Here is an 11,919-nt window from a genome sequence, read left to right as displayed (position 1 = left end):
AAGCATATCATAGGTATGCAGTGACATGACATTTATACACCATGTGACTCATCTCATTCGGCATGACTTTCACACGAAATGGTGCTATGCCACACCAAGATAATACGTGTCTCGCTAACTACTCAAGTTTAACGCAAACAATAATTCCAGATTTTCAAGTTCACGAAGATGGAAAAAGTTCAACAAGCATTTGATATTGGATCAAAACAAATCAAGCATCATTAGAAAGCCTAATGAGTATAGTTCCTATCATCAGTAGACAAGAAATCAATATTCAATCATCCTCAAGAAGTAATTCATGAATTTCAAACAATATGTGAAAACAAAACAGTTTTGAGTAATGTTAGAAATCAAGGCCATTACCTTAGCAAATAATTTCAAAAAATCATGAAAACTTAACATGTTATAGGAAAGATCATAATTAAAAAATTTCATGAGGGCACTAAGTCCAAATCAATTAACATAAATTGCAGTAATTCGCTCAAAGTGAGGCAAATCAAAATCACTACAACAGAATTTATGAATTTCAAGAAATAATTATTTCACAAAACAAAACTATTCAAAACAATTTGAAATTTTTATATGTTTTAACGATAGATGTCCTTTGCAACTTGTTTGAAGTAATCATGTCTAAATTAGAATCGGAAAAATTTATAAAAAATCAGAAATACACAAAGGTCGCAGTTTGTACTGCAATGTACATGTAAAAACCGGTAATGTCTCGAGCAAGCGTGCAAATCATTTCAACTCAGAAAAATATGAAATTAAATTATGTTGTAGTCCAGGATGTCTTGGATAACTTTCATGAAGGAAGTTCTGTAAGATTCAAAACATAAAGAGCCGTATAAAATTGGCAAACAGTGTATGTCGAACTGTCTCAAATCTGGAAAATAGCTCATAAATCAACCCAACTTGAACCATTCGAAATTTTAGTTCAAAAGTCATCCAAATCAGAAATTAAAACTCGCATGCACAAGCAATCTCAACTAGAATTCAACAAAATGAGCTCATTACACAAATCAAAACCCACGAATTATCACATGCAAAGGCCTACGAGTGCTAGAATCCAACATGCAAGAGTTTATTTCCAAAAATCTCAACCCAACAGCTCGCTCACAACCATCAACATACGATTTCTCCCCAAATTTGAGTCGGCCGAGAGACATGCAACAACATAACCGAACCACAGCTCAGAAACACCACAAAACCGAGAGATGAGAAGATCAAATGAAGTAGAAAATAGCAATTTCTCCTTGCCTTAAGGCTGCTAGGACCGGATTCCTCTTCTTGAGCTGCTGGTCGTGAGTTTCTTGAGAGAGAGAAAATGAGAAAAATGGAGACGAGAGGGAGAGAGGGTCCGATGCCGAGAGGGAGAAGAAAGAGAGAGAGTGTTTCTTGAGAGTTTAAGAAAAATGAGGGTGAGAGAGAGAGAGTTGAGTGTCTAACCCTTTATGGGGTTTTGCATGAAAATTAATTGGTCACCCAAAATCTGCCATAATCATTACATGTAAGGTAATGATTATTTGCTTTGGAAAATGAATAAACTAGAGGGCATTTAGGGAAGCTGTAGCCGATCACATATTTGAAGTCCTAATTATGTCATTTAACATGTATATTGAGCACATATGACCGAAAATGAAGTCCACCACTTGTCCAATGAATTTCGAAAATTTTCGAATCAAATATATGCCAAGTCCATATTATCGAAAATGTTTCGACAATTGTTTAAATAAATCATTGCTATCACCAATTTCAATTTTCTTAACATCACTAATCGGGTATGCGGATTTCAGGATGTCACAACTTGTCTTGAGGAGGTCTACACGTGTGAGAATGCCAAAGGTAATTTTTTATCCATCAGTAAATATTGTTTAGAGCCGTGTCTTATATACAGATTCAGGAGACCCAGAGACTTGTGCTGAGGCAAAGAAAGATACATCTCAGAAGCAGTGGGAGCGCACTTTGAAAGACGAGATAGGCTCGTTCTTTCATAACAAAACTTGGGAGTTGACCAAGTTGCCCACTAGTAAAAAGGCTTTGTTAAACAAGTGGATGTATAGGATTAAAAATGAAGCATATAGCAGTATCAGATATAAGGCAAGACTTGTGGTCAAGGATTTTTCTTAAAAAGAAGGGATCAACTTCTTTGAGGTATTTTCACCAGTAGTGAAAATGACATCAATCAAAGTTCTGCTGAGCACAGTTGTAGTGGAAGATCTTCATCTTGAGCTGTTGGATATAAAAACAACATTTTGCATGGTGACCTAGATGAATAGTTATACATGGCACAACATAAATGTTTTGAGTTCAAAGGTAAGGAGCACATGGTATGTCACTTGAAGAAAAGCTTGTATGGCTTGAAGCAAGGTCAGTGCAATGATACTTAAAGTTTGATGATTTCATGGAAGAAAAATGATTTGCACATTGTGAGGCTGATCATTGTGTTTATTTTCGCAAGTATGGCAATGGTGATATCGTGTATCTCTCTTTATATGTGGATTAAATGCTAGTGGCTAGCTCCAATATGAAGAGAATCACGGAATTGAAGAAGATTTTGGCATCGCAGAACACTATGAAGGACTTTGGAGAGGCCAAGAAGATCTTACGCATGAAAATCATTAGGGATAAGAACATTAAGAAATTATGGTTGTTGCAGGAACACTATGTGAACAAGGTGTTAAAGAGAATCAACATGAATAAGGCAAAACCGGTTGTGACTCCTCTAGCGAGTCACTTCAAACTTTCCAAAGATATGTGTCCGAGCACTCAGGCTTTGAAAGATGAGATTGCGGCAGTCCCATATGCATCAACAGTGGAAAGTTTGATGTGTGCCATGTTAAGCACGAGATCAGATATTACACAGGCAGTGAGAGTTGTGAGTCAATATTTGTAGAATCCGAGCAAAGATCATTGGAATGCACTAAAATAGAAATTAAGATATCTAGCAAGTACATCAAATTACTCTTTTTTTTTATGGATGTACATGTTTAGAGTTGTAGAGTTATGTGGATGCAAATCACTCGAGTGTTCAAGATAGTGGTAAGAGTACCATTGGATATGTCTTTACAATTGCAGGTACAATAGTGAGTTGGGTATCTCAACTACAGAAAGTAGTGGCTCTATTGACGATAGTACATGGCGATCATAGAAGCTTTTTGGGAAATCATATGGTTACAAAATTATATGGAGGAGCTACAATGAAAGCAGCCAATGAGCACACTATGGAGTGATAGTCATAGTGCAGTGCACTTAGTAGAGAATGCGACTTATCATACAAGGACTAAACATATTAATAGGCGTTATCATTTCATCAGATTAACATTGAAAGATCATGAGTTAAAGCTGACATGTTTACCAAGGTAGTAGACAAAGAGAAGCATACTTTCTGTACTACTGCCATTGGTATTACTCAGTGTTAATTAATGAGTATCACGGAGGCACATGTTCCAATTACTAGTTTATGAAGTAGATGGATGCAAAGTTGCTTGGTGCATTGAGTGTATTTGTCTTCAAGTGGGAGATTGTTGGTGGGTGAAACCAAGCTTTTTTATTAAGGGCTTTTTTTTTTCTTTTCCCTTCATTTTGCTTTTAGGTTAAAAACTACACCTCATATATCAGCTATTGATAGGTAGCAGCTGTGAATGGCTAAGAAGAAAATAGAGAGAATAGAAAAAGAGAAGCCGTGACAGCCAAAAGGAAGAAAAACGTGAGTGTGTGCGACAAAAAGAGAAGAAAAAGTGATTTTTTCTTCGTGAGTGTTCTCAATCTCTTTGTGCCCTCATCTTGAGAGAATATTATCATTATATTCCTACTTTTTTCGAAGTCTAGTGGATTCGCAAGGTATCTTTGCGCGGAGATGTAGCCCAAGTTTGGGTGAACTTCAATAATAAATTTTCTAGTGTATTCTTTCAATTCTGCTCTTTTATTTGTGTGGGTTGTTTGCTTGTGTTATTTCCCTAGAATCGGTGTGTTATTCCTATCATATATATAGTAATGAGAGATATATAAAAAATTATCCAATCGGTCATAAATTTATTGTATGGATGTCAATTCAGTAATAAACTTTACAATTTTAATAATTTAGTCCTACACTTGCGTGCGAAGTTCCAATGTTTTCCTTTTCGGTTTTTATCGGAAATTGCTGACGTGACGGTCCAATCATCGTCGATCGTCTTACGTGGCAAGCCAGTGATCTGACGTGGACAACTTTGCTCAAAATGAGGTTGTTTGAAATAGTTTATTTGAATTTCCCATATTTTATCTCTCTTTCTTTTTTCTTTTTTTCGTTTACTGTTCATCTTTCTTTTTTTCGTCACTATTCATCACCATTCGTCATCACTTCAAAGCGCTCGCACAAGACCACCATCTAAATAGTGACATTCAAATCTCACCGGCAAGACAGGATCACCGTCCTCGCAGTGAGGACCACCTCCACAATAGACGGATATCGTTTGCTTTCAACCCCCATCGCAACCTCAACTTCCACCATACACCTTGCCTCCGGGACCCATTTGTCTTATAGGGAGAAGTAGGAAGGTATGCTTATGTGGGGCACTATACTTAATGCATGCACAATCTGCAATCTAAAACCTCAGATCGCACCCTAGGAAACCCACTAAGATGGTGTTGAGGATAGATGACCTCGTGGCGGGTTTTGTCACAATGAGCGATTACCGCTCATCTTAATAAGGGAAAAAGGCATTACCCTGTCGGTGGATTTCACGACAATGGGCGACCGCAATTACCTTATTAAGATGGGAACCTTGAACCTATAATATATCTCACATTTAGGCGTCGAACCTCATTCGTACATCTACGTGTCTATGGCATTGAAAATAAAAATTTGTCAGCCACTCGGAGTATGACTTTTTTCTTTACTTATTCACTTTGATTTGAAATTTTTATTTTTGGAAATTCACGGAAATCAATCGAACGACTTACGAGATCTAGGTCTATAATTGGACAGTTTGGAAATCGCACTTGGCATTGGACCTTCAATATAAATTAAGTTGTTCAAACAAACAAGAAAAAAATATCTGGAGTTACATTTGGTATGTAAATATTTCAAAATTAATGTCACATCGCTTTGCATAGGTGTTTGGAAAGTGAAATCCCAGTTTTTTTTTAGATAAATCCTTCGGAATTATAGGCACTTCTTTGAAAAATAAATCATTGAGAGTTGATATCTCATTTTTGTAGATGAATCGTATAAAGATTTCATCACTTGAATAAATCATGGAAATTCAATCTCAGACGGGTGTCCGGTCGATGATCGCGAATTGATATCTCAAAAGCGCTTTCTCTTATAGGTAAAATCGTCGCAATACACTTGGTCCTTGTAAATAAGAATACCGGGGCAACACATCATTGCCTTGCTTTCATCATAAGGGATGGCCTCATTGAGAGACCCCTTTTTCTTCACATATTAGTACTGTCTTTCTTTTTCAGGTTGTGCATGATGATCAATCTTCACAAAACCCTTCATATATGACCACGCGAAAAAGATAATCCGTGAAATGGCACTACGCTTAAAACTAGCGAGCGACCCATACACTGTTGGAAAATAGACTCAAAGACATTCGTCGTGGTATCTGATTTTTAATTTTCTAGGTTCGTTTCAGCCTTGAACTAAGCTAGAGAAGCTTGGCCAAAAATCTTTGAGAGCATGGATGAGCTTAGGTGTACCGATGGGTTCGATGTGCTCTCATGCTTTTGTTGATTAAAAGACGCAAATTGCAGAAGTTTAGTGAAGTTTAGGCCGTGTTTGGCAACCATTTTATTCCCGAAAGCTGATTCTGCTCAAAAATGATTCTTTCTTATTATGTGCTCAGAAACAATTTCTAAGCATTTGAAGGCATTTGGTAACTGCCCAAAATTTCTATTCTTGGGATAGAAAAAGAACAGAAATGGATTTGGTAATTGTACAAAATTTCTTTTTATTAATAATATTTTGAATTTTTTAATATTTCTTTCTTTTTTTTCTTTTTTTTTTCCCCTTCCCCTTCCTTGGCCATGGCCGGTTGCGGGCGCTGGCGACCGGCCATAGGCCAGGGCCGGTCGCCGGCGCTAGCAACCGGCTATAGGCCAGGGTTGGCAAGGGCGTTGCGGCCCTCGCCGGCCACAGGCGAGGGGCGTCGCGGCCCTTGCCGCCGCCGCCCCTGGCCTGTGGCCGGTCGCCGGTGACCGGCAATCGGCCACAGGCCAAGAAGAAGAAGAAGAAAAAAAAGAAAAAAAATTTTCTTGATTCTTGGTTTTGTTCCAAAAGCGATTCTGGGAACAAGAAGCTACTTTTTTTGCTTTTTGATTTTGTTCCAAAACTGATTCTAGGAACAAATTTTGGCAAATTTGTGCCCAGGAACAAAAAATTTATCAAACGGATTTCTGTTCGAAAACTGATTCTGGGAACAAAAGAACGGAAATTTTTACTATTTGGCAACTTGCCAAACGCGCCCTTAATGCACCCGAAGGGCTTTGATTAGTTTATGTGACCATGTAGAGATAGGTTGTACCTATTGCTGTGTTTCGTGTGTTGATTTTTAGCCAAACTTCGAAAGAACTGACCCAAATCGAATCCCTCGTGATTCAACTAATCATCAAGTGAAAAGGTTCCAAAGAAATAGGAAAAGACAAGTGCAACCGTGAGGCAAACAATACCATGGAACTTTTCTGTTATGAATTGCAATAAACTTCATCACCGTCTATCAAACAACATAGAAGACCATTATCCATTTGCAACTCCGTTGTTAGATGGAGCTTTCGGATTCACATGAGGCAAAGAGGAGACATTAGGAAGCTTCCCACAATCATATTGTGAAATTTTATTTACCACTCTAGAGGAGCCTACAGAATACAACATCTCTTAGGAACCTCGTTAATCGACTAGACCCATCTTGTTGCACCCATCCCAACACGTACGGTGCTGTTATCAGGGTCGCCGCCCTCAATCTCCTCTTCTTGCATACCTCTCTATAGCAAATCCGAGATCTTGGGTCACGAGTTTACCGTGCTTGGAGATTGAGTCCCCGAGGTGCCGACCCAATACCACCGCATCCTTGCGCGCCGAGCATTCACCCTGGCCCATGTCGGGAGTCATCGGGTGCATAGCGTCTCCAGCCACCGTGACGTTTGATCAGGCTAGGTTTCTGGACAGGACGTCCCAGGGATATCGGAACATCAGCAGGGCCCATGTCAAACTCGAAAGATCGGAGCGCTTGACGACATCGTGATACACGGGCGGGAAGTCCTTGGCCAAATTTTCGATCACCTCCCTTTGTATCATTTCTGGATCTGCTCCTTTTTCCATACCTTTATGAATTGAAATATTAGGGATTAAGGAGGATATGTAAGCTATTAATAAAGTTGCAATCATAGTTCAGTGAAAGTTAGGAATCTGATAAAAAAAAAAAAAGAGAGATGTTGATGGGAAATATTTGTAAAGAGTCGGCTTTAATTAGTCAATGTTTATCACATCTACATTCATCTCCGAATTTGTGAATTAATTCTTCATAACTATTTCTTTCTTTTCCACTGAAAGCAATCTGGCTACTTTTCTATGTAGACTATCAAGAAAGAAGCGACTCACTCGAGATTATTAGTAGATTAAATAAAAAACGATTGAATGGAAGATAAAATGTAATATGTAAGGTACCTTTAGGAGGCCTCTTCCCCACGAAGAACCAGTACACTTCCTTATCATTGAGAGTAATAAAACCTGCCCTCTTGCCCACATCTAGAAATTGTTGAATCCCGTGGCTCTGGTCATAACCGTGACCCTTCGGGAACACGGACAACCCTCGCACTGCCGACCTGCCTGAATAAACCGGCGGGCGAAGTCCGAGCCAACGGGCCACAACAGAGTGCACGCCGTCACATCCTATAACGGCCTACACGTACGATAATTTACTGATTACAGTGTGGATAAATTAAAGTCGATAAAAGAAGGTACTCGAGAATTGTAGCGACCTTAGACTTTATGATGGTCCCATCATCAAGCGCGACAATACAAATGGACGAGCCTTGTTCTACTTGGGTTTCGATGGAAGTTATCTTGGAAGAGAATCGAATGCTTTTAGGAGGAAGATCCTCTGCCAGAACTTCCAACAAGACTGTTCGGTGAACCGCTCTTGGTTGGGCTCCATTCCTGTTCAATGCAAAAGGCATGGTTTTCTATCCCTAGCATATGAAAACACATGCACGAAATAATCAATTGTTGTAAAAAATAAGCAATCAAACAAGAAGATAAACAGAATAAAAAAATAAATCAGATATCGAATTTATGTGGATCGGTCGTTGGGACTTACTCCACACGGAGAACAACACAAGATCCACTATAGATCAAGCGATTCAACAGAGATTACAATAATACTCGAGTCACTTAAAGACTTACGATATATTTCCAGCCTCTAACACATAATGTTTAACCCTCAGAATTCCTTGCGAAGTAACCTCTCAGTCTCACAAAAGGTATTGACAAATCATATCACAAGAGTTATTGGCTTGAACACCAAAAGCTCCTCTTGGATGCTCTTCACGAAAAAGACCCACTTCTTATACAGAAAAGAATTGGATCTAAAATAGGACATTCCTCATATGAAACCTACTTAAACTAAGAAACCTAGTTGGATCGAGTTTCTTTTGTGAGCATCTAACTCGAGACCTATATTCAACAACATAATCGGATAAAATTATCCAATTCTATCTCACAAAAGGAGTATTAAGTAGTCGAACTTCATTAATGATGATCTTCTTAAAAGATGAGCGGCAAAAGAACACTACAAGTGCTATAACTTGTATACGGCGCTCACTTTAGTGCCATAACTTTTTTTTGGATCACTTTAGTGCTAAAATTTTTGAAAAACGATCACTTAAGTGCTAAAATTTTTTAAAAACGATCACTTAAGTGCCAACTCCGGTGCCGTACACAATTTTTCGCCGGAAATCTGACGTGGCATTTTTTTTATTAATTTCTGAAGCTGACGTGGCTCGCCGGAGTCTCGCCGGAGATTGGCACTTAAGTGATCGTTTTTTAAAATTTTTAGCACTAAAGTGATCCAAAAAAAAGTTATGACACTTAAGTGATCGTTTTTCCTCCGACTTGGCACCAAAGTGATCTGAAAAAAAGTTATAGCACCAAAGTGAGCGCCGTACACAAGTTATGGCACTTATAGTGTCCTTTTGCCAAAGATGAGCCGTAAAAATAGGGGTTAATTGTCCCATTCATGGTATGTTTCTGATGGTCGTTTGTATCATTTCGTGCACAATGAAACATACAGCAAAAGATTACAAGAAATCAAATGATCTAAATCGTGAAACGGTAAATTGACGAAACAAAGTGATTATGAAAAGGTCGGTAGAAAATATGAGAGCAAATTAGATATTCCGGCTATTTGGAGGATAATGCACTTCTTGAATCGATTTAGTCATGATATCGGTCATGTATCCCCTCAATACAAATACAAAAGAAAAAATCAGAATATTAATAAGTACAATTATTTTTTCTCGTAATTGAGAAAACGGTCGAATAGATTCAAGGTCAAGCATCCTGGATCTTTAATTATAAAAAGAACCGATTTAAGAAGTTCCCGAAACCTAAAATCAAGGGAAAATGACACAAATAGTCCCTGAACTTTGACCCAATGTGCAATTTGGTCCATGAACTTTTAATTTGTTCAATGTAGTCCCTGAACTTTAACCTAATGTTCAATTTGGTCCCTGAACTTTGATTTTTTCAATGTGGTCCCTGAACTTTTAATATGTATTCAATTTAGTCCTTGAACTATTTGAAAATGTTCAATATAGCCCTTCCATTAATTCAAGTGCAGGGACTATATTGAACATTTTCATATAGTTCAAGGACTAAATTGAACACATATTAAAAGTTCAGGGACCACATTGAACAAATTAAAAGTTTAGGGACCAAATTGAACATTATGTTAAAGTTCAGGGACTACATTGAACAAATTAAAAGTTCAGGGACCAAATTGCACATTAAGTCAAAGTTCAGGGACTATTTGTGTCATTATCCCTAAAATCAATTTAGGCTGCAAATGACAACCATTCTGTTTCAGAAATCAATTTCTGACCAGAAATTTATATTTCTGTTCCTGAAACAAAAATTTGTTTGATAATGGCACAAAATTTCTCCCTCTTGGGTGTTCGGTAAGTGGACGGTCGGCGGATGGTGGGCAGCGGACGGTGGCAGTGAACGGCGGGTGGCGAATAGCAACGCGACTAGTGTGGAGGATGGCGATAGGAGGCGGCCGGCATTAGGTAGAAGCGAGAGGTAGGCGACAGCCGGTGGCGGGAAGAGGGCAGACGGTAGCAGCGAACAACGGGCGGCGGACGGCGACTTGCTAGTGTGGAGGACGGTGGCTGGAGGTGGCCATCGTCAGAAAGCAGCGGGAGGTGGGCGACGGCCGACGGCAGGAGGGGTGCGGTAGCGGGAGGAGGGCGGATGGTGGTAGCGAATGACAAGCGGCGGACGGTGGAGGGAGGCGGCGGCAGACGGTGACGTGGCCAGTGCGGAGGACTGCAACTGGAGGCATCCGGTGTCGAGCAGCGACAGGAGGCATGCAACGACCGGCAGCGGGAGGGGGACAGCGGCGGGAGGAGGGCGGTCGACGGTGGGAGATGGTGGCCAGTGGACAGTGGGCGGCAGCGAGAAAAGGGCGGCCGACAATGAGAAAAGGGCTGCCGGCGGTGGGAGACGACGAACAGCGAGAGGCAGCGGCCGACAATTGCGCGATAATGGGCGGTGGGTGGGGGACTGGCTAGTAGTGAGGGCGACCGATGAGAAGAATTTCTCATTTTTGTTCTAGAAATAGAAAAGTAGAAAATTTTTACTTCTCATTTATGTTCCAAACCTATTTTTGAAATCAAAATTTGTTCCAGAAATTGAAAAATGAAATTGCGTTACTAAACGGATTTATGTTCTAAACTTGTTTCTGGAACAGAAAAACAAAAACAGAATGGTTATCATTCGCAGCCTTAAAGATCGGCCACTGAATTGTTTTTTTATTCACATAATGCACTCAATTTTTATGTTTTTTCTCTCGCAAATGATGTCTTGATATCGGTCTTCTTTTTATTCGCGTCGCGGCCCTTGCAACAAGGGTCGCAATGCCCTCGCCCAATGTTGGCGAGGGTCGCTGGCCACAGTCAAAATAAGAATAAAAAAAATTTAAATTGATGAAATTGTTCACGTCAGAACTGATTGTGTGACATAGGGCGATCGATGTGCACATCAATGATTTCGAGTTAAACTTAGCCAAAAAGACTATATTGACAAATCGTCAAAAGGTTTAGGAATTAATTGACCAAATTGAAAGGTTTAGATTTCTCATTCTAGACATGATTGTTGAAGTAAACAGTGGATCAGGTTTTTAATTCTTCAGCAAACAAGGACCTTACCCTTCAAAAGGAGCATAAAGGGCTCTGAGCTTGTCCGAAAACCCGAGTGCAATGAACGCGACCCATGCATTAGGGTAGAGACCGAGAACTGCGCCAGTCGCCCGTAGCTCCTTCGATTTCTCAAGGACAAGGACTCAAACACTGACCTTCTTAAGGGCCACTGCCGTCGCCACCCCCGCGATGCCGGTGCCCACTATCACCACCTCCTCCATTTATGATCATCTTCTACTTCAAGCTTGTGCGTGTGCGCGTGCGCTTGTTTAGAATTGGGATAAGGCTTCACCACCCAAGAGGCCCCCATGTTTTCTTCAAATTTTTTTCTTCCCTGGAAAGAGAGAATACGGAGAGAACATGGAGCCGAGCCTCCACCATACCAAAGAGTCCCTTCCCCATGTTATCTCGTTGAGCCTTGTAATGTCCAGCTCAGGACCAGGAGCCTCCTATCTTATTATGGTCGCTATTTATCGAGTGCCAAACTTGTTGTCTTTCGATAGCTACGTACGTGCTTGC

At 40.0% G+C, this 11,919-nt stretch overlaps 1 pseudogene; it reads right to left on the bottom strand.

Moving 5' to 3' along the window:
• Window positions 1-6,743: 6,743 nt before the first annotated feature.
• On the bottom strand, window positions 6,744-11,621 carry LOC130134616 (monooxygenase 2-like; annotated as a pseudogene).
• Between the last annotated feature and the right edge of the window lie 298 nt (window positions 11,622-11,919).

This window comes from Syzygium oleosum, unplaced genomic scaffold (assembly GCF_021117445.2).
Source record: "Syzygium oleosum isolate NSW1041296 unplaced genomic scaffold, Sole_v2.1 Sole_v2.26, whole genome shotgun sequence".
NCBI classification, from domain to species: Eukaryota; Viridiplantae; Streptophyta; class Magnoliopsida; order Myrtales; family Myrtaceae; genus Syzygium; species Syzygium oleosum.
This window is presented reverse-complemented; position numbering and strand designations above follow the sequence as displayed.